The following is a 27,134-nucleotide window of genomic DNA, read 5'->3' as shown; positions in this document are numbered from 1 at the left end:
AGCAAGACTCAATTGTTTCTGTTTCAGGGTCAGTTGTGACTTGTTCGAGACCCCCTTCTTTTTGCTCAGCTTCAGTTTGGTCCTGAGAGCTTGTCTACCCTGCTCTTGCTGTCTTTCTTGCACCACTGGCTCTTCTGGAACAGGGGGTCCCCGCATCCAGGGAACACTCAGCTCTGGGAGTATGGTAAACATGAAACTAATTGGGGAGACATCCACACTTTACAGCAGTTGCCGTGTCTAGGATCGCTTGATAAGGCCCACGCCAACAGTTTTCCAGACACGTTTTCCTAACGTGTTTCTTCACCAAGAACCAATCGCCGGGACTAAGGTCATGGCACAGTTCCTGTTGAGGAGGGGCCATGGCTGCTGCGACCTGATTAGACACAGAATGCACCACATCAGCTAGCTCTTTGCAATATTCTAGGACCATAACATCAGTAATATTCACAAGTGGGTTCTCAGGAATCGCTGGAAGGCTTATCGCCCTCCTCATTAAGATCTTGTGGGGGGGGGCAGTCCAGTCTTTCAATCAGGTACACTCCGAAGACTCGTCAACACATGAGGCAGAGCATCATGCCACTTTAGAGATGTCGAAGCACACACCTTTGCAAGTCTTGATTTCGGTGTGCCATTGTTCCACAAGACCTGAAGCCTCAGGTCTATAGCTACAATGTAATCTTTGTTCCATTTGCAATGCTGCACACAACAATGTGAAAATCTCATTAGTGCAATTAGTACCTCGATCTGATTCTAAAGAAGTCAAGAAGCCAAATCTGGGAATTACCTCTCTTAACAGCAACTTGGCTACTGTGAAACTATTATTCCTTCTAGTTGTATACATATTGGCCTAACAGGAAAAGATACACACAATTACTAGAACATACCTCAACCCATTGCATACAGGCATCTCATTGAAATCAATCAATATCCTCCTGACCTTCGTATCTGACTTATTGTAACTGCAGTTCTCTTGCCTATGTTGTTCTGTTGACACACAATGCACTTGTGACACACAACACTTCAGCAATCAATCTGAATCTAGGATTGTACCAAGTCTGTCTCAACAATCTCACCATAGCATCCCTACCAATGTGAGCTGGACCATGGAAAAGGATAGTCGTAGGGGATAACAAAATATTTGGCAACACAGTTCAGATATCCACTGAAACCCAAATGTCATCATCTCCTTTCACACAAACTGCTTCTACCCAGCTCTGTTGTTTCTCCTCAGACACTTCCTCCTGAAGCCTCTTCATCTCATCCCAAGTATCATATATTGTCAACAAAAGGTGAAAGTTAGTCTCATCCATTCCCTCATTTGTGAATTCATCTTTAAATTTACAAACACTTTTTGCACAGTACTTGGCGACATCATCAGTGTAACTATTGCCCAAAGTCACATGATCCTCTTCAGAACGATGTGTAGGACACTTAACCATTGCGACTTGATCGGGCAATTGTAATGCATCAAGAAGGTTTCTCACTTGTTTGCCATTCCACATCGGAGGTCCAGAGGACGTCATAATACTCGCTGGGACCACAGTTGTACGAAGTCATGAATGACACCAAAGCGTATTGACTATCGGTAAAGATTGACACTTTCACTTGATCAGAAACACAGCTTGTCCTAGTAAGAGCAATCAGTTTAGCCACTTGGGCAGAGAATATTCCTTAAAGTCAAAAAACTTTGACAACTCCAGAAAGAGTGCAAACAGCATAGGCTGCTCTAAGTCTTCCTCCGTTGTCTCTTAAACATGAACCATCGCCTTAAAGGACATAATCAGATTTGGGTAATGTTTCATCTCATATGTCTTGTCTCGGTTTGGTACACGGTTCAGTAACATCAAGACAATCATGGACCCCTTCACAATCTTCATTGCTTCCCTGACCCACTATTGGCAAAAGAGTAGCAGGAATCAAAATCCCACAATGTTTGATAGTCACGTTTTCTGCTGCCAAGATGATCTTCTCATGCCTAAGTGGACTACATTGTAAGCCTTGGGTTCTTGTTCTAGTCAGCAAATGTTTGACCAAATGCAGTTCATGCACAGTAAACAGGTGGCCCATAACAATATTTTCACCTCTGTCTATGCTAGTGCTAACCACTGCTATGGATTTAAGGCAGCCGTGCATTGCAGAAGCAATAGGATCTAACTCAGAGGGAAAACAAGCCACAGGTCTCTTAGAATTTTCATGCATTTAAGTCAGCACTGAGAGAGCACAGACTTCCCTTCCACTGAAGAAAAGTGCAAAAGATTTATTATAATAAGGCATTCCTAGAGCCAGGGAAAGACAGAGACGTTCTCTCAATTCTAGAAATGTGACAAGACATATTTTATCCCATGGTACCGGATCGGACAGATCCTTGTGTGTCAGCCTCTGTAGAGACTTAGGGCCAGATGTATCATCACGGCCCTTTGCGATTCAGAAATAGTGATTTTGAAGAAATCGCTATTTCCGACTCGCAAAGTGCCATGTATCACATTTGCGATTCGGTAATAGCGATTTCTTAAAAATCGCAAATGCTATTACCGAATCGCAAATTGTGATACCGGCTCAATTCGCAGCTATGGGCCTGTTAGCCCATATCTGCAAATTTTTTGCATTTTCAAAATTGCGATTTCTGAACCAGAAAAACCCCAGGGTGCTGGGGGGCGAAGGCAGGTGCTGGGGGGCTAAGGCCCCCTCTGCTGCACCCCAAATTGTTTTTTGGGGACATGTAAGGTGCACACATGCCAAAAGGGCATGTGTGCTTTACATGTACAATTTAAAAATGCATTTTAAATGCATTTTTTAATTTTGCACATGGTTACCACCAAGTTCAACTTGGTGGTAATTAGCGATTCCTAAATGCCAAAATCACGTTTAGGAATTGCTTCATACATGTGCTAAGAAATCGCAAATAAGGAATCTTTATTTGCGATTTCTAATTTAGAGATTCGCAATTTGCGACTCTCTAAACAGGGTCGCAATTTTAAGGAATCGCTATTTTAGCGATTCCTTAAAATTGCTTTCAGAATGTATTTAATACATTCTGAACTGGCATTTTGCATTTGCAAACGGACATTCGCACCATTTGCGAATGCAAAATGCTTTCATACATCTGGCCACTAGCCACCAGGGGAAAGTTGGGTATCCACTGTCTACAGCAGCTCACCATTCCCCAAAACATCCTGACTTCTCTCTGTGTAGCTGGCATACTCATTTTCAGTACGGCTGAAATTCTCTCTTGTGACACCTTTCTCACTTCTTTTTCAATGTGATGTCTAAGATATTGGACCTCTTTTTTACAATATTGTAACTTTCCTAAGGATACTTTATGTCCAATCCCAGCCAATTTTTTCAGTAATGCAATGGTGTCCTGTTTGCAAGCTTCTTGGGTATTTGATGCCACCATTATGTCATTGATGAATTGAAACAAGACTGATTGCAAACATAACCAGAGATTCCAGATTTTTCTTTAGACTCTGGGTGAAAATAGATGGCGATTTAGCATACCCTTGTGGGACTCTGGACCATGCCAAAACCTTATTTCAAAACCAAAATATGAAGAGGAGTTGGCTATCCTCATGCAACGGTATTTAAAAGACGTCTTCGCATAAATAAAGGACAGTGAACCACTCAGCCTCACATTGAATCTGAAACAATATTACAGCTGGAATCAATGCCACAGAGCAAGAAGGAACAATAATGTTATTTATTTTCCTAAGAACCTGTACGATTCGATATTTACCACTCAGCTTCTGAAGACAAATTAATGGGAGAGTTACAAGGACTCCCCATTATCTACTTCAGAATCCCCGCCTGTGTCATGGACTCAAATACAAGATTTATTTCAGCAATCGTTTCAGGGGTAAAATTGTACTGTGGGGTTCTCGGGATTTCAACATTAGGTTAAAGACTAATTCGGAGAGGTTCTACACCTTTTATCAGTCCGATATCTTTTCTTAAGTAAATCCCACTCTTCATGTCTGACAGTTTCTCTCAAATCTGGAGGCAAATCCTCAACTGTTAGCAAAGTCAATACCTTGTACAGCGATTAATTTTTCATTAACTTAAAGACAGCATCTTCATCTTGGGTATGTACTTCTATTTTTGCTGGTATACAAAAGATAACACAATTCAATTTTGTCAGTAGATTTCTTACCATGAGGTTCACCAGACTACGATCACATATTATGAACTTGTGATTTTCCTAAAAGGATCCTATCTTTACTTTGACTGGGGCAGTTTCCTGAGCAGTCATTTGTATATTCTCAACACCAACAACTTGGACTGTTTTTCCTGAGAGGAATAGGTTGGGAACCTCTACTGTTCTCAGATTACAGCAGGTAGCACAAGTGTCATCCAGAAATGACAAGGAACAGCCATACAACGTACTATGTATGAATGGTCTGCTTTGGTCTACCTCTAGGGCTACGCCAAGTACACAGTCTTCCTCCTCCTCAGGCACTGTCAGGCTGACTGATCGAAGCAACCTCTTTCACCTGTATCAAACAGAGGGAACTGTAAATAGATTATTACCCTGCATCACACTTGCATTCATTCTCAACCCTTGATTCACATTCTGACATAACCCAACAGCATTCTGCTGTGGTATCAGAGGATGGGGAGCTTGCATCATCGGGGCCTGGGGCACAATACCATTTTGACTCCTGGGTCTTTGGGCACACAGCATCTGATTGGGATTGTAATTCTAAGAAGGCACAAATCCGGCATTTTGGACCGGATTAGCAGGACTTAAATGACATTCTTGTTTCCAATGCCCCAGCTTATTGCAAATATGACAAGGAGTTGACCTTTTGATCTATATGAACTCCTCAACTTTTTCCCTGCATCAGATTTGGTGTTTGATATACACCTTGCATTGTTCCTACATTGTTTATGACTGGGTGCATCTGACTAGTTTTCTGGGCTGCTCTCTTCTAGGAAAGCATCAGCTTTTCCTTCAGTGTTTTCTGTTTCATCTCTATCTCATCATGGCAGTACCTGAGGTACCACAAAATTTCATCAATTGACTTGTTCTGCCAACAAATCAAATGTTGCTGAATCATCATGCTGATTTTTCACCTCAGTCCTGTCACAAACCTGGACACAAAATGTCCTGTATCCAAGGCCTCTAATGTCTCTATACCACTGTACTGTTTAAATGCCTGTATCAACTTCTCATAGTAAGCATGGATTGACTCCTTTGACTCTTGAGTTTTTCTGTCAATTTTGACTCAATCAACATCTTGAGAAGGCACTTTCCCTTTCAGGAATGTCATGACCTCCTGATACTTTTTCACTACCAACAGCGAAGGACCTGTAGTCATGGCATTTCTAGTCAGTTCAATCTTAGGCCATTGATCAGCTAATTCACACTTAGTCCATCAATCGCTATGAACCACAGTGTCAAGCAATACATTCAAATCAACCCACAGCACTTGTGAATTTTTCACAAACCTTTCAACCTGTTTATATCGTTCCACTTGCTTCTCTTGTAACTTAGGGAAATCATTGGTAAATGACGCAAGATCACTTCTGCTCATAAGCACAATCTCCACCAGGCACTTCTCTCAAGGGGAAAGTGGTAACACCTCCCTCTGCTCCAATCGGAGGCGGTTCACCTGAAGGTTTCTTTACCACCTTCTTTTTTACCCATTTAGTTTCCCACTTATCTAATTCATTCCATTTCCTAGTATTCTGAATTAGTTATTTTATCTGAGTTCTCAATCCTGGAGTTCTCGGATCAGCAATGTCTTTTTCACTGAAGTACAGTGCATAGCTCCTTTGCAGAGCTTTAGTTTTTTTTAAGTCTACCTCATATTTTTGAGCCAATTCTGCCAATTAATTGTGAACTTGGCTCACTCGCTTAGTAATGTTCCTACACAAAAATGCAAGCTCATTTTCTTGATAAGTCTCTAGCTAGACCAAGATTACCAATAGTCATTTCATCCAATTCCACTGTCAACCTTGCCACATCTAAAGTTTTCTCTGTTGGTGCTGTTGGGATTGGTCCATGACTCACTTCTATACTCATACTCTCTCTAAATGGAATAGCTCCCTTAAGGATTTGTACCAATTCATCTATCTCCTTCGCGCTAATGGATCAAGTCACTACAGGAATCTTAGGTGTGGAATAGTTTCCCTGGGCACCATCTCCCAAATTCAAAGGTGGTTTCCATACAGGAGTAGTACGGGAGGGTATCTTCTGATAAGTATCTACTGAGGTGCATTCTGACATATTCAGAGCCGTATCTGCACTTTCTCCACATGGAGTGCTTATATGTGTTGGAATTAAAGAAACAAACTCCCTAGCACATGGACTATTTGGAACTCCACTCTGTGTCTCAATATTGTTGGGCACAGACAGACTGCAAGTATTTTTGCCAGAATCTTCTATTTTATACATAGGAACTACTGGGTCAACCATTACTGGGACTGTGGGAGGATTGACAGTACTCACAGTAGGGTCAACTGGGACACACTCTTTCAAACTCTCACCTTTTAACTAACAGGGTACACTAGTGGGAATGGCTTCCACAGGACATGGGGTCATCTTATTTGGAGCAGTCGCAAAAATAATCAGACCACTACCACCAGTTTCCTGAGTACTGCTTCCACCCCTAGTTTCATTATATGAACGTTGACGCTCAGTAAGTAACACATCCAAAAGACTGCCTCCAGAGTCCTCATCGCTGTCTATGCTCATATCATCTGGTTCTTTTTGTTCTCTTTCGATTTCCTACTTATTTTCTTTCTCCCTCAACCACATCAGGGGTCAAAGACAGATACAACCTAATCCCTTCTATCATGTCTGTTCCCCATCTCTTCTGTTCTTCATCCCATCTGACATCTGCATAAGTACATATACCTTTCTTTGCTCTACCCTGGTATTCCTCCTTTTCCCTGGCATGAGTGACACGTTCCCAAGCATTAAGGGGGTCATTATGAACACGGCGGAAAACCCTGACGTGTTCATGCTGGCGGTCTTATCACAGACTGCCAGCCCCCTTGAGACCCTGCCTGTCGAATATTATACATTCTGCTGGGCCGGTGGGCAGAAACAGGTTTTCAGCCCGCCGGCCCAGCAGAATGCAGGGCCGGAACATTGCTGACGTCAATGCCGCTATGCGGCGTGTGCAGTAGCACCCGTCGCGCAGATTACTGCCCATAAATTGGGCAGGGACATGCGTGACTGGGCAGTGCAAGGGCCATCAAGGGGGACCCCAGAGCACCCCTTACCCCAGCCTTTCCCTGGCAGGGAAAGGCTGGAGGAACAAGGGTTCTTTCGATAAAGTAATCCACCGTCATCAGGCTGCCTGTCGGTGGTAGCCTGGCGGTGGCCACCTGTGGCAGCCCTCCCTTGTTCAGAATATGGCGGTTCAGACAGCCATGCCGGTGGCAGTATTTTCCACCACCGCCGGCATGGCGGTCTGAACCGCCATGTTCGTAATGAGGGCCTAAGTGTCTCATATTTTGCAGGTCTGGGAGGTGGCTTCAGTCCATACAGTTGAACAATAAAGACCACAGCACACAATGTACACAGCAGTGATACATAAGTAGTAACATCCAAGGTGTGCAGAATTCGTTGGTGAATAAGGCACATTAGTATCCCACGTTCTTAATAGAAAGTCTTTTTATTTGAAAACGCAGTTTGCTTCATTGAGAGGGAGCGTCCATCAAACACAGCCAACACGTGTTTCGTCACGCAGGTGACTTTTTCAAGGCTAAAGAATGGTTACAGTTGTAGAGAAATCCAAGTAAGGATGTTGATTGCACCTCTGAAACTGTACTTGGGCCGGTAAAATAAACGCGCCCGGTAAGGAATGTCAACACAGTTATAAAGTACTTAGATTGAAGGGCCTTGATAAGTCCTGGCGCAGTCCATATGCGACTGAGTGCCGTGTAGCGTTAGGTTCCCGTGGAAATTCCATACAGTATCCTCCTCAAATTTTCAATAATATGCAAAATAAATGGAATAGTGTGTAAATCTCAAGGAACCTTCTTTATCTGTGATCTTGTGTCACTGACCAAGCCAAACACATCCATAAAACCCTACATTAATCACCATATAATGACCTGGGGTAACTTCAGGAGGCGCTAATTCTCTGTCGCTACTGGGGATATGAACATCACCCCTAAACAAATCTTGCATCATTTTTAAGCTTTTCATTATTCAACTGTTACTACAAAACTTCAATCAATTCAGAAAAATCTTGTATCTACAGTCTCTTATTCCGAAGTGACAACAAATTGCAATGCGACTCTTGATAACGTGGTCAACCAATAGCAGCTTGGCACCACACCAAATGACCTATACCAGCGTGGCACACTATGACATAGAGCTTGCTCCCTCTTCGGAGCAGTTCCCCTCCTTTACAAACTACACGCGCACTTGTTCTGCATTGTTGCACACCTGCACAAGATATAATATAATAACGCTTGTCTGCTCCCCTAAAGAATGAATAGTTTAAAAAACACAAGAAAGTTTCAAAACACTTCGAATTAAACATGGACAAATGGGGTAACATCCAGATTAGCACAGCTTCACTTTGCACATTAAGATGCACTGTATCAATTATCTCACATTCACGCAAGATAAATCCATATCTTAACTGTGCCATTGACAAGGTCTCACAACGAGCACAACCACTTGGCAGACAATCTAACATGGTGTCTTCTTTACCTTTTAATACTATCCCAGGATCTTAGGTCACATCTGACCGGATAACCACTTCAACTTCTTTATAAATCTCCACATACACGAGATACAAAACATCTTTGCAAAACACCAATTCTCACAAACACTGCAAGCTAAACACAAACTGCTCCATCAACAACCCTATCAATACTCACTCCTCAGTGAGTCAGTCAGTCGTCAGTACAACTCTCCTTCAAGTCTCCACAGCTTCAACGATCTACCAACTCTGGATACGGGCATTAAGGATTGGACACTGGGGCTAACTACTCTAAAGTGCGGTTCTAGTTCTACTCACTTCAGGAAGAGGACCATCCTGTCACTACCATCTTATCTGGCACTGGATATTATTTCTAAACCCTTGAGCTCGATAAACCTTTTCCCTTGTTCTGAGGGGGAAGAAGATTGTTTTCCAGTAGTTTATCAATCACAGTATAACCTGCTGGCTGCACATTAAATCTTAGAGACTAAATTAAAGTTAAAAAGTTTATTAGGCTCATAGTCAAACTTACATAAATGAGTCTCAAAGCCATAGTCTAAATGAAAAGTGTAGGAAGTTGGCTCTGTATCTACTATCTCAAAGTAAGAGATAGTGTGCACAGAGTCCAAGGGTTCCCCTTAGAGGTAAGATAGTGGCAAAATAAGATAATTCTAATGCTCTATTTTGTGATTGTGTGGTCGAGCAGTAGGCTTATTAGAGGGCAGTGTTAAGCATTTGTTGTACACACACAGGCACTAAATGAAGAACACACACCCAAAGACTTAACTCCAGGCCAATAGTTTGTATATAGAAAAATATATTTTCTTAATTTATTTTAGAACCACAAGTTCAAGATTTGAAGTAAATACATAACATGCAAGGTACTCCACACAGGTAAGTTATGAACTTTGAATTAGAGCAGTAGCATACACAGTTTTAGTTAAAATGGCAATAAGCTATTTTAAAGTGGACATAGTGCAAAAATCAACAGTTCCTGGGGAGGTAAGTAATGGTTAGTTTTTCAGGTAAGCAAGGCACTTACAAGTTCAAGTTCAAGTTCCTGGGCATAGACAGCCCACCGTTGGGGGTTCAAGACAACCCCAAAGACACCGCACCAGCAACACAGGGCCGGTCAGGTGCAGAGGTCAAAGGAGGGCCCAAAACACATAGGCGCCTATGAAGAACAGGGGTGCTCCGGTTCTGGTCTGCCAACAGGTAAGTACATGCGTCTTTGGAGGTAAGACCAGGGGTGTTTTGTAGAGCACTGGGGGGGACACAAGTAGGCACACAAAACACAACCTCAGCGGCACAGGGGCGGCCGGGTGCAGTGTGCAAAGCAGGCGTCAGGTTTGTAATAGAAATCAATGGTGGAACCTGGGGGTCACTCTAGTGGTGCAGGCAGGGCACAGGGGAGGCTTCTCGGGCCAGCCACCGACTGGGCTAGACAGAGGGTCACCTCATGGTCACTCCTGCACTGAAGTTCAGTTCCTTCTAGTCCTGGGGGCTGCGGGTGTAGTGCTTGGTCCAGGCGTCGGGTTCCTTGTTACGGGCAGTCACGGTCAGGGGGAGCCTCTGGATTCTCTCTGCATGCGTCGCTGTGGGGGTCCAGGGGGGTCGTCTCGGGTTACTCACAAGGTCGCAATCGCCTGCGAGTCCTCCCTGTAGTGTTGGTTCTCTGGAGCTGGGGGCATCGGGTGCAGAGTGTGAAGTCTCACGCTTCCGGCGGGAAGAGAGAGTTTTTTAAAAGTTGTTAGAAAGTTGCAAAACTTTTGCTGTAGGTGAACAGTGCCGCTGTTCTCAGGAGTTTCATGGTCCTTCGGATTTCAGGGCAGTCCTCTGAGGCTTCAGAGGTCGCTGGTCCCTGTCGGATGCGTCGCTCTGCAGTTTTCTTTGAGTCTGGAGACAGGCCGGTAGGGCTGGGCCCAAAGCAGTTGTCGTCTCCGTCATCTCAGCAGGGCTTTCAGGTCAGCAGTCCTTCTTCTTGTTTCAGGTTGCAGGAATCGGATTTCCTAGGTTCTGGAGTACCCCTAAATACGGAATTTAGGGGTGTGTTTAGGTTAGGAGGGCAGTAGCCAATGGCTACTGTCCTGGAGGGTGTCTACACCCTCTTTGTGCCTCCTCCCTGAGGGGAGGGGGGCACATCCCTAATCCTACTGGGGGAATCCTCCAATCTCAAGATGGAGGATTTCTAAAGGCAGGGGTCACCTCAGCTCACGACACCCTAGGGGCTGTCCTGACTGGTGGGTGACTCCTCCTTGTTTTTCCCATTATCTCCTCCAGCCTTGCTGCCAAAAGTGGGGGCAGTGGCCGGAAGGACGGGCATCTCCACTAGCTGGGATGCTCTGGGGTGCTGTAACAAAAGGCATGAGCCTTTGAGGCTCACCGTCAGGTGTTACAGTTCCTGCAGGAGGAGGTGAGAAGCACCTCCACCCAGTACAGGCTTTGTTCCTGGCCACAGAGTGACAAAGGCACTCTCCCCATGTGGCCAGCAACTCGTCTGGTTGTGGCAGTCTGGCAGAAACTGGTCAGCCTAGCACTAGGAGTCAGACTGGTATTCAGGGGGCATCTCTAAGATACCCTCTGGGTGCATTTTACTATAAATCACACACTGGCATCAATGTGCATTTATGTACTGAGAAGTTTGATACCAAACTTCCCAGATTTCAGTGTAGCTATTATGGAACTATGGAGTTCGTATTTGACAAACTCCCAGACCATATACTCTTTATGGCTACCCTGCACTTACAATGTCTAAGGTTTTGCTTAGACACTGTAGGGGCATAAGGCTCGTGCACATATGCTCTCACCTGTGGTATAGTGCACCCTACCTTAGGGTTGTAAGGCCTGCTAGAGGGGTGACTTACCTATGCCATAGGCAGTGTGAGGTTGGCATGGCACTCTGAGGGGAGTGCCATGTTGACTTAGGGGGTCATTCCTACATTGGCGGGTGGCGGTCGCCGCCCGCCAAGTGGGAACCGCCACTTGGCCGCTCCGCGGTCAAAAGACCGCGGAGGCCATTCTGGCTTTCCCGCTGGGCCGGTAGGCGCCCGCCAAGGGAGCGCCCACCGGCCCAGCGGGAAAGGCCCTGCAACCCAGAAGCCGGCTCCGAATGGAGCCGGCGGTGTTGCAGGGGTGCGACGGGTGCAGTTGCACCCGTTGTGATTTTCACTGTCTGCTAAGCAGACAGTGAAAATCATGCTGGGGCCAAGCGGGAACCGCCACTTGGCCGCTCCGCGGTCAAAAGACCACGGAGGCCATTCTGGCTTTCCCGCTGGGCCGGCGGGCGCCCGCCAAGGGAGCGCCCGCCGGCCCAGCGGGAAAGGCCCTGCAACCCAGAAGCCGGCTCCGAATGGAGCCGGCGGTGTTGCAGGGGTGCGACGGGTGCAGTTGCACCCGTCGCGATTTTCACTGTCTGCTAAGCAGACAGTGAAAATCATGCTGGGGCCCTGTTAGGGGGCCCCTGCACTGCCCATGCCAGTGGCATGGGCAGTGCAGGGGCCCCACGACACCCATTCCCGCCATCCTGTTCCTGGCGGTAAAAACCAAGCAGCGCCGCCATGGAGATTCAGCTCAGACAGGGGAAATCCGGCGGGAAGCCGCCGGATCCCCTTTTCTGACCGCGGCTTTACCGCCGTGGTCAGAATGGGCAGGGAAGCACCGCCAGCCTGTTGGCGGTGCTTCCGTCATTTTAGCCCTGGCGGTCACGGACCGCCAGGATTAGAATGACCCCCTTTGTCATTTTCTCCCCACCAGCACACACAAGCTGTGAGGCAGTGTGCATGTGCTGAGTGAGGGGTCCCCAGGGTGGCATATTACATGCTGCAGCCCTTAGAGACCTTCCCTGGCATCAGGGCCCTTGGTACCAGGGGTACCATTTACAAGGGACTGATCTGGGGGCCAGGGATGTGCCAATTGTGGAAGCAAAGGTACAGTTTAGGGAAAGAACACTGGTGCTGGTGCCTGGTTATCAGAGTCCCAGCACACTTTCAATCATAACTGGCATCAGCAAAAGGCAAAAAGTCAGGGAGTAACCATGCCAAGGAGGCATTTCCTCACACAGCCCTCCCCCCCCAAACGAAAGAGGATGAGACTAACCTTTCCCAAGAGAGTCTTCATTTTCTAAGTGGAAGAACCTAGAAAGGCCATCAGCATTGGCATGGGCAGTCCCAGGTCTGTGTTCCACCACAAAGTCCATTCCCTGTAGGGATATGGACTACCTCAACAGTTTAGGGCTTTCTCCTTTCATTTGCATTAGCCATCTGAGAGGTCTGTGGTCAGTTTGAACTCTCAACTTCTTCAGGGACCAAACCACAGCAAAGGCCTCCCTCTCAATGGCACTCCAACGCTGCTCCCTGGGGAGTAACCTCCTGCTAATAAAAGCAACAGGCTGGTCAAGGCCATCATCATTTGTTTGGGACAGGACTGCTCCTATCCCATGCTCAGTGGCATCTGCCTTCACAATGATCTTCTTAGAGTAATCTTGAGCTTTCAAAACTGGTTCTGCACACATAGCTTGCTTCAGGGTGTCAAAGGCCTTTTGACAGTCCACAGTCCAGTTTACTTGGGCATTTTCTTGGAGGTCAGTTCGGTGAGGGGTATCACTATTGATCCATATCCCTTCACAAACCTCCTATAGTACCCAGTCAAGCCAAGGAATGCCCTGACTTGAGTCTGGGTTTTTGGACCTACCCAGTCCAGAATAGTCTGGATTTGGGTTGGAGTGGCTGAACTTGGCCTCCACCTACAAGGTGACCCAAGTAAACCACAGTACCCTGCCCATCTGACATTTAGATGCCTTGATAGAGAGGCCTCCTGCTTGCAAGGCCTGGATAACCTTCTCCAGGTGGACCAGGTGAGCCTGACAGTTGGAGCTAAAGACAGCAATATCATCAAAATAAGCTGCACTAAAGGACTCCAAGCCAGCAAGGACTTGATTCACCAACCTTTGGAAGGTGTCAAGGGCATTCTTTGAGCCAAAGGGCATCACAGTAAACTGGTAGTGCCCATCAGGTGTAGAGAATGCTGTTTTCTCTTTTGTTCCAGGTGCCATTTTTATTTGCCAGTACCCTGCTGTTAAGTCAAAGGTACTTAAGTATTTGGCAGCACCTAATTTATCTATGAGCTCATCTGCCCTTGGAATGGGGTGAGCATCTGTCTTGGTGACAGAGTTGAGCCCTCTGTAGTCCACACAAAACCTCATCTCTCTCTTGCCATGTTTTGTGTGAGGTTTGGGGACCAAGACCACTGGGCTAGCCCAGGGACTGTCAGAGTGCTCAATCACTCCCAACCCCAGCATCTTGTTGACTTCCACTTTGATGCTTTCTTTAACTTGATCAGACTGTCTGAATATTTTATTCTTGACAGGAACACTGTCTCCTGTGTCCACATCATGGGTACACAGGTGTGTCTGACCAGGGGTTAAGGAAAAGAGCTTAGCAAACTGCTGGAGGACTTGCCTGCAGTCAGCCTGCTGTTGGCCAGACACGGTGTCTGAATATATCACTCCATCTACTGAGCCATCTTTAGGGTAAGTGGAGAGTAGATCAGGGAGAGGTTCACTCTCTGCTTCCTGGTCCTCCTCTGTAACCATTAACATGTTTACATCTGCCCTATCATGAAAGAGTTTGAGGCGGTTCACATGGATCACCCTTTTTGGGGTCCTGCTAGTGCCTAGGTCCACCAGGTAGGTGACCTGACTCTTTTTCTCAAGAACTGGGTAAGGGCCATTCCATCTGTCCTGAAGTTCCCTTGGAGCCACAGGTTCCAGAACCCAGACTTTCTGCCCTGGCTGAAACTCAACCATAGCAGCCTTTTGGTCATACCACATCTTCAAGAGTTGTTGGCTGGCCTCAAGGTTTTGGCTTGCCTTTTCCATATACTCTGCCATCCTTGAACGTAGGCCTAGTACACAGTCCACCACATCTTGTTTAGGCTCATGGAGATATCTCTCCCAGCCTTCTTTTACAAGTGCTAGTGGTCCCCTAACAGGATGGCCAAACAGAAGCTCAAAGGGGGAAAATCCTACTGCCTTCTGTGGCACCTCTCTGTTGGCGAAAAGCAGACATGGCAAGAGGACATCCCATCTCCTTTTGAGTTTTTCAGGGAGCCCCATGATCATGCCCTTCAATGTCTTGTTAAATCTCTCAACAAGACCATTGGTTTGTGGATGCATGGTATGGTGAATTTATAAGTCACCCCACACTCATTCCACATGTGATTTAGGTAAGCTGACATGAAGTTGGTACCTCTGTCAGCAACCACCTCCTTAGGAAATCCCACTCTGGTAAAAATACCAATGAGTGCTCTGGCTACTGCAGGGGCAGTAGTGGACCTAAAGGGAATTGCTTCAGGGTACCTAGTAGCATGATCCACTACTACTAGGATATACTGGTTCCCTAATGTTGTAGGGGTTCCAGTGGACACACTCTGTCCCCTCCCACTCTCTCAAAGGGGACCCCCACCACTGGAAGTGGACAGAGGGGGGCCTTTGGATGGCCACCTGTCTTACCACTGGCTTGACAGGTGACACAGGAGGTGCAAAACTCCTTTACCTTCTGGGACATATTGGGCCAGTAGAAATGGTTGACTAATCTCTCCCATGTCTTGGTTTGTTCCAAATGCCCAGCAAGGGGAATGTCATGGGCTAAGGTCAGAATAAACTCCCTAAATTCCTGAGGCACTGCCACTCTCCTAGTGGCACCAGGTTTGGGATCTCTTGCCTCAGTGTAAAGGAGTCCATCTTCCCAATAGACCCTGTGGGTTCCACTGACATTTCCCTTTTCTTGTTCTGCAGCTTGCTGTCTTAGGCCTTCAAGAGAGGGACAAGTTTCTTGCCCCTTACATAGCTGTTCCCTTGAGGGTCCCCTTGGGCCCAAGAGCTTGACCTGGTAAGTTTCCATCTCCATGGACTCAGTTCCCTCAGAGGATAGAACATCTTCCTGGGAAGAGAGGTTCTGTTTTTTGTGCTGTGTTGATGCTGGTTCCCCAGTCTTCTTTCCTTTTCTCTTGGAAGGTTGGGCCATTATTTCAGACTCCAACACTTCTTTTTCACCCTGAGCCCTGCACTGTGCCCTTGCCTTGACACACACCAGTTCAGGGATATCCAGCATGGCTGCATGGGTATTGAGTTCTACCTCAGCCCATGCTGAGGACTCCAGATCATTTCCTAGCAGACATTCTACTGGGATTGCAGAAGAGACTACCACCTGTTTCAGGCCAGTGACTCACACCCATTCTAAAGTTACCATTGCCATGGGATGGACTTTAGTTTGATTGCCAGCATTAGTGACTGGATATGTCTGTCCAGCCAGGTACTGTCCTGGGGAAACCAGTTTGTCTGTCGCCATAGTGACACTGGCACCTGTATCCCTCAGGGCTTATACTCTAGTCCCATTGATTAAGAGCTGCTGCCTGTATTTTTGCATGTTAGGCGGCCAGGCAGCAAGTGTGGATAGGTCCACTCCACCCTCAGAAACTAATGTAGCTTCAGTGTGAACCCTAATTTGCTCTGGGCACACTGTTGATCCCACTTGGAGCCTGCTATTCCAGTGCTAACTGTAGCAGTATTTGGGACTTTTCTTGGGACAGGCCTTGTCTCCAGTTTGGTGTCCATGCTGAGTACAGATTCGACACCAGGCCTTCTTAGGATCAACGTTTTTACCCTTTTACCCATTTGAGGACTGAGAAGAGGCTCTGGGCCCACCCTCCTCAGAAGGTTTTTGGGGCCCTGTAGAAGACTCTTTACTTTTTCCCTTGGATGTCTCAACACTCTCCCCTGGCGAGCCTTTGTGACCCCTTTCTTTTGGTCACCCCCTGTGGAAGTCTTGGTCACCCTAGTCTTGACCCAATGGTCTGCCTTCTTTCCCAATTCTTGGGGAGAAATTGGACCTAGGCCTACCAGATGCTGATGCAGTTCGTCATTGTAACAATTACTGAACAGATGTTCTTTCATAAACAAGTTATACAGCCCATCATAATCATTTACACCACTGCAAGTTATCCAACCATCTAGTGTTTTGACTGAGAAGTCAACAAAATCAACCCAGGTCTGGCTTGAGGATTTTTGAGCCCCCTGAACCTAATCCTGTACTCCTCAGTTGAGAATCCAAAGCCCTCAATCAGGGTAGCCTTCATGAGGTCATAGGACTCTGCATCTTTACCAGAGAGTGTGAGGAGTCTATCCCTACACTTTCCAGTGAACATTTCCCAAATGAGAGCACCCCAGTGAGATCTGTTTATATTTCTGGTTGCACAAGCCCTCTCAAAAGCTGTAAACCATTTGGTGATGTCATCACCATCTTCATATTTTGTTACAATCCCTTTGGGGATTTTTAGGATGTCAGCATTCACTCTGACCCTATTTGTATTGCTGCCACCATACCACCATCTCTTGTCTTTCCCTCTCTATGGCTAGGAGCTATCTCTCCAAAGCCAATCTTTTGGCCATCCTGGCTAACCGGAAGTCATCTTAATTGAGGCTGCCCTCAATGCTTCCAGAGTTACTGGTCTCCCCTGTGGAAGAACCAGTTTTTCTGGCTGTGAGTTGTGGAGTCAGGTTTCGAGGGACCCTGTTCTCCCTAGTTAGGACAGGAGGGAAGGAATCATCCTCCTGGTCACTAACTTCCCCATCTGTAGGATTATCCTCAGAGGGGTGGTCCTTTGCAAACTCTGCCAAAAGCTCCTGGAGCTTTACTTGAGTAAGTAAGTAAGTAGTAATTTGTTGTACAGATAATAGAATCCAATACAAATGAACAAGAAAAAAAAACAATCAATGACAATCAAAATAAATACCCTCAAGGACTGAATTCAAACTAAAAGCACATCAAAAGTTGCGCATGTGACATGTTAAAAATGTTTCTCCCAATAATAAATAAAATACAAATCACCCAACCCAAAACCCCACATAAAACACAAGGCAATATACATAGGCACAGCCTTAAGGTGCATGGTGCATGAATTAGTAATTGCGCTAAGCATCAGCTTATACTGTTAGAGCTCCTCATCCTAATCAATAGTGAGCAAAATGACAAGAGCGTGGAAAGATTCCAACTAGACTTGTTTGTTTCTCGCAGTGCCATTAAATTTAGATCGTGCAATTTTAATAAATTTGGTCAGTAACGCATTTAGCGTTGGATTGGCAGGGTCCAGAGACTGGATAATAGCTTGTCGACAGGAGCGGACTCCCAATTCAATCCATTTGTTCCAGAGCAAGAGTCTACACTCCTTTAGTAGAGCTGGGCACAGACAAACCACATGGTCAATGGTTTCGTCCGCATTACTACAGCCTCTACATGTCACGCTGTCCCCGGGGGTAGCTGCTATTTGGGCGGGTGTTTTAAAAAAAAACAATCACCCATCCTTAGGGCAAGAAAGGCCTTTTTCAACCAAAACCCGTATGTACAAGAGAAAAAACTGGAGGGCATACCTGGCTTAAAGGAACCAATTACTGCCCAGGCATGCTTCCGATGGACAAGAAGAGAGCAATCTGAATGATAAGAATACAGTTGGATAAGCCTTTTAATCTCTGATTTAAACAAGGAATAGGGGGATTATTTTCCCAAAGATCGCCAGCAACCAATCGCCGTTTGTATTCAACCAAAAATTGGGAATAGGTGCACTTTGATTTTGGCTCGCTAATTACTTGCCACAGGACTGCCTCCAAGTGGCCATCCGAGGCCTGACGCATTGTATAACACAACTTCAAAAAAGCACCAGCGTCAACTGCCACTGAATCTGGAAGCCCAAATTCCAGCCGTACCTGCGCGGGTGAGGCCAGGTGTGGAACATAAAAGACTCTCTTGTAGATTTTATTAACTAACCTATTTAATAGGCAAGAGCCAACGAGGGAGTAATTTTTGTTCTCATAACATCCATTAAAGGAAGAAGGGTCGGCCCCTTTAAAACCTTAGCTAATTTGGAAAAGGCCACCTGCAAGGCCACAGCTTTAAGTTCCATTTCCTTCTTATGTTTAACAAAACTGCCCCTGGAGTCAAAATGTACCCCTAGATATTTGTAGGACTGGTCGGAAACAAGTTTACGGTTTTTATAGTACTAGCTAAAGCCCGAATGTTTTTTCCTCCCAAAGGGGACCACTTTTGTTTTAGACAAGTTAACTTCTAACTGATTGGCGGAAGTATATGTCGCAAGTTGGATCGAGCAACCGTTGAAGGCCGATCTTAGTGCAACTAAACAAAACAAGGTCATCTGCATAAAGCAGGTGACTAAGCCTGCAGCCACCAATCTTGGGGGGGATGGGAGTTGATGGCGTCAAGAGGTGTTGACATATCTGCAATGAACAGATTAAAAAGAAGAGGAGCCAATACACAGCCCTGTTTTACACCACGAGTGGTGGGAATTTTCCTAGATAAGGAGCGCTTGTCACGAAGCTTAATACGGACCCAGGTGTTAGTACGGAGTTCTATAATGGCACCCAAAAGAACTGGGGGAATGCCCCATCTTTGTAATTTGGCCAATAGGGCACTCCAGGGGATCCGATCAAAAGCTGCCTTGAAATCCACAAAGCAGCAATTCAGCATCAGGCCTGACGAGATCGCCCTATCAATCAAGATAGAGAGTGCTAATAAATTAGTTGAAGTGCCTGAACCAGCAGAGAACCCCGTTTGGAGTATAGGAATTAGTGACTTCGATTCAGCCCAAGCCCAGAGATCCTGCAACAAAAGGCTGGCACAGAACTTAGCCTAATTGTCCAGCAGGGCTATTATCCTAAAATTGGCAGGATCTGATCTTGATCCATTTTTATATAGAGGATGAAGGATGGCACCATGCCAGGACTCAGGTATGGTTTAAGTTAAAAGGCAATGTTCAAACAAATGTGCAAAATGGTTGGCCCAGAAGAGGGGATCCTGCTTGAAGAATGCCTGTGGAAGACCATTGGGACCGGGGGCTACAAACTGCTTAGCCCTCGAGATGATGTGGGGTAGGCATAATTGGAAAGACTTCCTTACTCCCTGCGGGGAGATTAGAGACCCTGTAAATGGGAGACACATTTTAAATGAGACTACGAAAGATCTATGGGCCTCCTCATCCAACGGTTCCTCATCCTGCTCGCTATCCGAAAAATGGGTGGTCAAGTAGGCCGTCCACGCTCCTTCTGAAATGTCAACAACGCCCGACCCCCTTTGGTTACTATTTAGATTATTGATAAAGGACCAAAATTTTGTGGAGTTTGAATCTCTACTTGCACTTCAAAGTTTAACCCAAAACTGGCTGAAATAGGTCTGATAGTCGTCATAAACAGCCTTCCTATAATCTTTCCTCAGTTGTTTATATTCAATGAACAGACACTCAGAATGGGGCTTTTCCTGATTGCCCTTGCTAGCCTATTCTGTGCTTTCTTTAAGTTCTTGGTTCCCTTGGAGACAACAAAAGACCGGGATGGGGCACAATTGCGTGCAGATTGATGGAATTTTGACCATAAAAGGCAAGAAAGTTTGACCCACGACTTCATTGGGGACACACAACCCAATCCCTCAGAATTAGAAAAGTTTATACATTCAATCAGTACAGCACCGCTAATAGAAGCATTCCATTTTATGTGCTTTAGTGATTCGAAACAAGCGCCCCACCCAATGTCCGCATGACATCATGAGCAGAAAATATTGATTTAATAGATACAATTTGAGGACAATGGTCGCTCTCACTCCGACGGGAAATCAGAAACCTTTCAATGAGGGGAAACAATTCAATATTACGGCTGGTGTAATCTAAATAGGAGTGAGATCGACCATTGGATCTTGTCAACCGTGGTGGGGGCATCATCACGTAAGCAACCATTCAAAACTTTGAAACCCATACTGTTAAAATGCATTACTAAGTATTCTCCCAGCGGGCAGTGCAAACAACCCTAGGGCCTTAATTGTTCGGGAATTAGCTGGTGGTGACCGCAATCTGGACCCTCAAGAGCCTCTGTTGTATCCTGAAACAGGCTTGTGTTGAAATCACTACTTATAAGATAGCTAGCACGTGGGTAATACCCAACTAAATTGGCTACAATCTGCGTCAGTCGAGACAGCCTGCCCCTTTTTTCCTTAGTTCCGGGGGCAATGTAAACATTTATTATTATGAGGGTCTCCTGCACAGTCCCATTCCTTATGACAATCCCCTGGATCCAGTTATCCTCCCAGACCAGAAGTAGTATATTCCAATCTAATTTGACGGTCACATAAATGGCCAAACCACCCTTGGTACTGCCATTCTTGCTCGTTCTATGTGCAGATTTCCATATTTCTAGGTACCCTGGCAGTGGACAACTGTGCTCGGCCCAGGTTTCCTGGAGGGCAATTATATCGTGACTGTTAAAGAATGTTAAAAGGTCGGTCGAAGCAAACTTATGCACAACCCCATTGATGTTCCATGAGCATAGGGACAGAAATTCAGGTGTTGGAACGGAACCGCCCACCCGTGATGGTCAATGGGGATGACCGTGCAAGACGGTGGATTGCAGCCGATCCCGATTAAAAAAAACAGAAAAACCAGAGCCAGTGTGGGGAATACCATTAAAAGAGGAGGAGCCACCCAGGGCCCATTTCAAGATTGAGAATGGTTTCAGAACTGTGGGAGCCATCAAACATTGAGATTCTGATAGTAACACAGGGTAGCCAGGCTCCTTAAAGGGAGTTATTGTAATATCCCATGAGCAAAATAAATCTCTCCTGGAGAGAATAGACTGAGCTATTGTGGCAGAAGTTAGTGTAACCAAGGTAGAGTCTCTTGGATAGGGCCCCCTGGAATCCAAGAATTCGATGGACACAATTTCCTTAGAACCAATGTAGTTAAGATCCAAGGTAGCATTAAGGAGTCTTAAAATACTCCCCCTGTTCAATATGTTGTGGGGTCCCCTAGAGTGATATTCTTGGGTAAACACAAGTTTAAAAGTTGAGCTTTCCGCTCGAGTCCTGAAAAGGTGCGTGGGAACTGGAGGCTGTGGTGGTTCCTCTACCATCAGTAGTCCTGCAGGACCCCCCGGGACCAGATTTTCAACGGAAACGGTCCGCAGGCTTGGAGGCAAGATTGCAGGACCCCCCAGGACCAGATTTTCAACGGAAACGGTCTGCAGGTTGGAGGCAAGATTGCAGGAGAAGTGCTTCTGTTAGCAGATGCCAATTCAGAGGAATTGGGGGAACCGAGGGCCGAAACATCGCAATCGTATTCCCATGGACAGGTATGGATACAAACAGTGTGGTGAATGTGCGAGCTAGTCCTCCACCACCCCACTGAGGGGCTGCCAAACACAACACAGTGCCGGAGTTGCATTTCTCACCCGAAACCAAGTAGTCCTTAAAGAAGGAAACCGTTTCCTGCCCAGTTCTTCCCGCTGAGGGGACATTGACAGTCACAAGCTGGAGGGGGTTGGGTGGTGAAGTCACCCAAGGAGCACCTTGGGGCTGCAAGGGCAGCTGCATCTCGGGACGGGCCGATAGTTGGACGTTTGTCGAAGATCCTTGAAGAGGTTGGCTCCACCTACCGTTCCGTTGTTTGCGGAGTCTTTTTTTTTCCATCTTGCTCAACAGAGGGGGAGCCACAGCGTCGACTCCTGAGGACGTTGGTAGAACTAAGGCAGGTTGTGCAGGGGTGTTGGGAAGATGAGAAGAGGCAGGCACCATGGGCTCAAGTTCGAGAGAAGGAGAAGACGTGGAGGCATCCAAGGCCTCAATGACCGACTCCGGAACTCCGGTAGCAGCTGGCCGAGAAAGATTGATCGAAGTTACACTCTTGACTGGACAGAGTTTGTCCAAAGTTTCTGGCTGGGAGGACCCTGGAGCCGAATCAAAAGGGACACTCGGATTCGACGAGGGAACCGAGGACACAGGCGCTGAAGATAGCCTCTTGATTTCGCATACAACTGAACTTAAAATGGTAGGCAAGGATGACAAACTTTCGATGATTGGAGAACAGCAACATGACGGTTGTACATAGTTGGAGCTTGTCTGTGCTCTAGTAATAAGCTGGTTGAGATTCTAAATTATTTGATCAATGCCAGCTACATAAGAAGCCAATGTGTTCAGCAGATCAACTTGAACATCCAGTTTTTCAGAGTGGTAGTTCAGAGCCAGCACAGTCGATTGAAGAGTTTGCAGAAGCTCAGGCCAGGCCTAGCTGGTTTCCGTGAGCGTAAGAAGGGGCACAGAGTTAGGGTCCTTGCCGGTACCGCTCAGAGGATCAGATTGAAGACAGGAGAGGTCAAGGAGTGATTGGTTGTTAAGCTCGCCTTTGATGAACTTGGTTTGAGAGCTGGGGGTGGCCCCACTAGAAGACTTTAATGGTGACATTGGATGGATGCTACCCTTTGAACTCCAGATCCATTGGGCTGCCGGGGGTCTGGATGGCAGGAAGGAGCCGTGGTCCTGCAGGGGATCATGGCAGCCTGCAGAAGGCCCAAACGGCCCGGCCAACCAATGAGGAGCTGCTGGAGAGGCCACTGAAGGAGGCACACCCACCCCTTCAATTAAGGAAAGGTCACTGGAGATGGTAATCAGAGAGAGTTCGAGTTTTGGGGAGAGTACAGCCCACTGATCCTCAAGGGGTGGCGAATGGCTCACTTCACTCTGAGAAGCTAACTGGGAGAAAACAGGTGAAGCAGGAGAAGCTGGACAGTAAACATGTGCCATTGTTGTGAGGAAGCCACAAACAATAGATGAAGGATCGGTGACTGCAGGCTTCATGAGAGCACTCTGGCCTGGTTCTGACTTAATCTACCCACCATTTGTTTTTTCTTAAAATATGACAATAGAGAGGACTTGCAAGGCTTCAAGGGGCGTGGATATGACGTAAGAACAGCAGCAAGTTGAGACTTCAATGTCTCAGAACTAGGCGGATCGGCAGCCGGTGAAAAGGGTGCAGCTGAAATTACAGAGGCTGACGGTAAAGGCAAGGAGGAATTGCCTACATCGATATCACAGCGGCATTTCTTGCGCTTTTGAGGGTTTGGGTGCTCCTTCCTTATTTTACCGGACATCATAGTGCAGCAGGGTCCGAATCCTTCCCTTGAAGCAGGGAGAACTCCCGAGGAGGAGAGTGACACTCAGCATAAGTGGATAGAACTTGAGAGGCGCTTTGCGACGCTCAGTTGAGAGATCATCGCATCAATTGAACCAGCAGACTAGAATGCATTGAAGACGGAGTCCCGATTGAATTAGGAGGCAAGGAGAGGCAGAAGACAAAGAGGCACAGGCAATACGGTCCGGACAAGCCACACTGGCGTGGCGCCAGCCGCTTCCATCGGAACCGGACGCCTACGACCAACGGGGGAATTCACGTACTGCACCAGCTTGAGGCAACTTGTAAGATCTCAGACACCTGCCAGGGGTTGCCGTGTCTTGCCGTCTCTTGCCGTCTCTTGCAATGCCCCTCTGGTGCTCCTGTGTTGCACTTCTGTTGCTCCGTTGTAACTCCTGTATGACTCCTTGGCGGCTTCCTCCCAGAGGACCAGTCCTGCAGTTCCGAGGAGATCGATGCTGTCCCAGAGATTCCCCGTATGGCCGTCCCGTTGTGAAGGGAGAGCAGGGTGGCCCTAGCGGGGCCCTGTCCCGATCCCCTCCAGGCCCAAGGCTCCTCGAACAGGTGGGCCCAGGTCCAGGAAGTCAGAGATGGGCAATTAGTAGGTAGTAGAGGGGAGAGGTGGGAGGTTGGCGGCCAGAACAGGAAGAAGCCCGTCTGGTCGGCTGAGCGGTGCAGTCCCTCACTCTCATGAGCTGCTCTCCTTACTGCCCTGCGGTCCTCCTCAGCCCCCGACTCCGACTCCGGCTCCTAGTTGCGACCGTAGCTCAGGGCGTTTGGTGGCTCAGACACACGTCAGATGCACCAATGGTAAACTTGCATGTAGATTCCATACCTCTGATGTCAAGAAAAGCACTGGAGAACCAAGTTCGGGCCCACTAGTCTGTTATACGGCCGATCAGTAAATTGAGTTCCATGTGCACAGTACTTCCTCCGTGACTGATCTGTACAATATTGGGTTTTCGATGAAAGGAAGGCAAGTTTTATTAATCCATAGGTAAACAGCTGGACTTTTAGAGGAAATTGCAGCTGTCTGCTGAAGCCGTCAGCTTTCGCTCCAGTGTGTGCTCCGTGGCGCTGTATGCTGGTACCGAGGCTTCAGTGCTCCTCCAGCTCGGCTTAAGCTTTACTCTGGTAGGGTTGGACCCAGTGTTTATATTTCTTAGCTTACAGGTAGTCCTTAACTCTGACATCCCTAGATGCAGGTAAGGGGTGAAGTTGAGTTCCACCACCATCTCTTCCGTGCTAGACATTCTTTCTCTAAAAGTTGGGATTACTTTTTAAGACTCTAAAAACTACTTCTAGAACTTAAATCCAAACTTTTACAAACTTTTAAACTGTAAAAGAAATGCTAACAAGGGCTTACACAAGGCCCTGGCAGGACTTTTAAAAAGTTAGAAAAATAGCTCAAATTTAAAAAATCAGTTTCTAATGACAATTTTTTGAATTTAGTCATGTTATCGGGTATTGGCTGAGTACTCCAGCAAATACAAAGTCTTAGACCCCACCGCTGATCCACCAATGTAGGAAGTTGGCTCTGTACATACTATCTCAAAGTAAGAGATAGTGTGCACAGAGTCCAAGGGTTCCCCTTAGAAGTAAGATAGTGGTAAAATTCGATAATTCCAATGCTCTATTTTGTGGTAGTATGGTCGAGCAGTAGGCTTATCAGAGGGTAGTGTTAAGCATTTGTTGTACACACACAGGCAAGAAATTAAGAACCCACACTCCAGGCCAATAGTTTTTATATAGAAAAATATATTTTCTTAATTAATTTTAGAACCACAAGTTCAAGATTTGAAGTAAATACATAAAATGCAAGGTACTCCATACAGGTAAGTTAGGAAATTTGAATTAGAGCAGTAACATATACAGTTTTAGTTAAAATGGCAATAAGCTATTTTAAAAGTGGACACAGTGCAAAAATCAACAGTTCCTGGGAGAGGTAAGTAATGGTTAGTTTTTCAGGTAAGTAAGGCACTTACAAGTTCAGGTTCCTGACATAGGCAGCCCACTGTTGGGGGTTCAAGTCAACCCCAAAGTCACTGCACCAGCAACACAGGGCCAGTCAGGTGCAGAGGTCAAAGGAGGGCCCAAAACAGATAGGCGCCTATGAAGAACCGGGGCGCTCCGGTTCTGGTCTGTCAACAGGTAAGTACATGCGTCTTTGGAGGACAGACCAGGGGTGTTTTATAGAGCACTGGGGGGGGGGGACAAGTAGGCACACAAAACACACCCTCAGCGGCACAGGGGCGGCCGAGTACAGTGTGCAAAGCGGGCGTCAGGTTTGTAATAGAAAACAATGGAGGGACCCAGGGGTCACTCTAGCGGTGCTGAGAGGGCACGGGGGCTTCTCTGGCCAGCCACCGACTGGGCTAGGCAGAGGGTGGCCTGATGGTCACTCCTGCACTGAAGTTTGGTTCCTTCTGGTCATGGGGGCTGCAGGTGTAGTGCTTGGTCCAGGCGTTGGGTTCCTTGTTACAGGCAGTCACCGTCAGGGGGAGCCTCTAGATTCTCTCTGCATGCCTCGCTGTGGGAGTCCAGGGGGGGGTCATTTCGGGTTACTCACGAGGTTGCAGTCGCCTGGGAGTCCTCCCTGTAGTGTTGGTTCTCTGGAGCTCGAGCCGGGGGCATTGGGTGCAGAGTGTGAAGTCTCACGCTTCCGGCGGAAAGAGTGAGTTCTTTAAAAGTTGTTAGAAAGTTGCAAAAATGTTGCTGTAGGTGAACAGTGCCGCTGTTTCTCAGGAGTTTCGTGGTCCTTTAGATTTCAGGGCAGTCCTCTGAGGCTTCAGAGGTCGCTGGTCCCTGTCGGATGTGTCGCTGTGCAGTTTTCTTTGAGTCTGGAGACAGGCCGGTAGGGCTGGGGCCAAAGCAGTTGTCGTCTCCGTCGTCTCTGCAGGGCATTCAGGTCAGCAGACCTTCTTCTTGTTTCAGGTTGCAGGAATCTGGTTTCCTTGGTTCTGGGGTGCCCCAAATACTGAATTTAGGGGTGTGTTTAGGTCAGGAGGGCAGTAGCCAATGGCTACTGTCCTGGCGGGTGGCTACACCCTCTTTGTGCCTCCTCCCTGAGGGGGGGGGGGGCACATCCCTAATCCTATAGGGGGAATCCTCCAATCTCAAGATGGAGGATTTCTAAAGGCATGGATAACGTCAGCCCACTACACCTTAGGGATTGTCCTGACTGGTGGGTGACTCCTCCTTGTTTTTCTCATTATCTCCTCCAGCCTTGCCGCCAAAAGTGGGGGCAGTGGCCGGAGAGGCGGGCATCCCCACTAGCTGAGATGCCCTGGTGTGCTGTAACAAAAGGCATGAGCTTTTAAGGCTCACCGCCAGGTGACACAGTTCCTGCAGGGGGAGGTGAAAAGCACCTCCACCCAGTACAGGCTTTGTTCCTGGCCAAAGACTGACAAAGGCACTCACCCCATGTGGCCAGCAACTCGTCTGGTTGTGGCAGGC

Source organism: Pleurodeles waltl, chromosome 6, assembly GCF_031143425.1.
Source record: "Pleurodeles waltl isolate 20211129_DDA chromosome 6, aPleWal1.hap1.20221129, whole genome shotgun sequence".
Taxonomy (NCBI): domain Eukaryota; kingdom Metazoa; phylum Chordata; class Amphibia; order Caudata; family Salamandridae; genus Pleurodeles; species Pleurodeles waltl.
The sequence above is the reverse complement of the archived record's forward strand: the minus strand, read 5'-3'. Positions refer to the sequence as shown.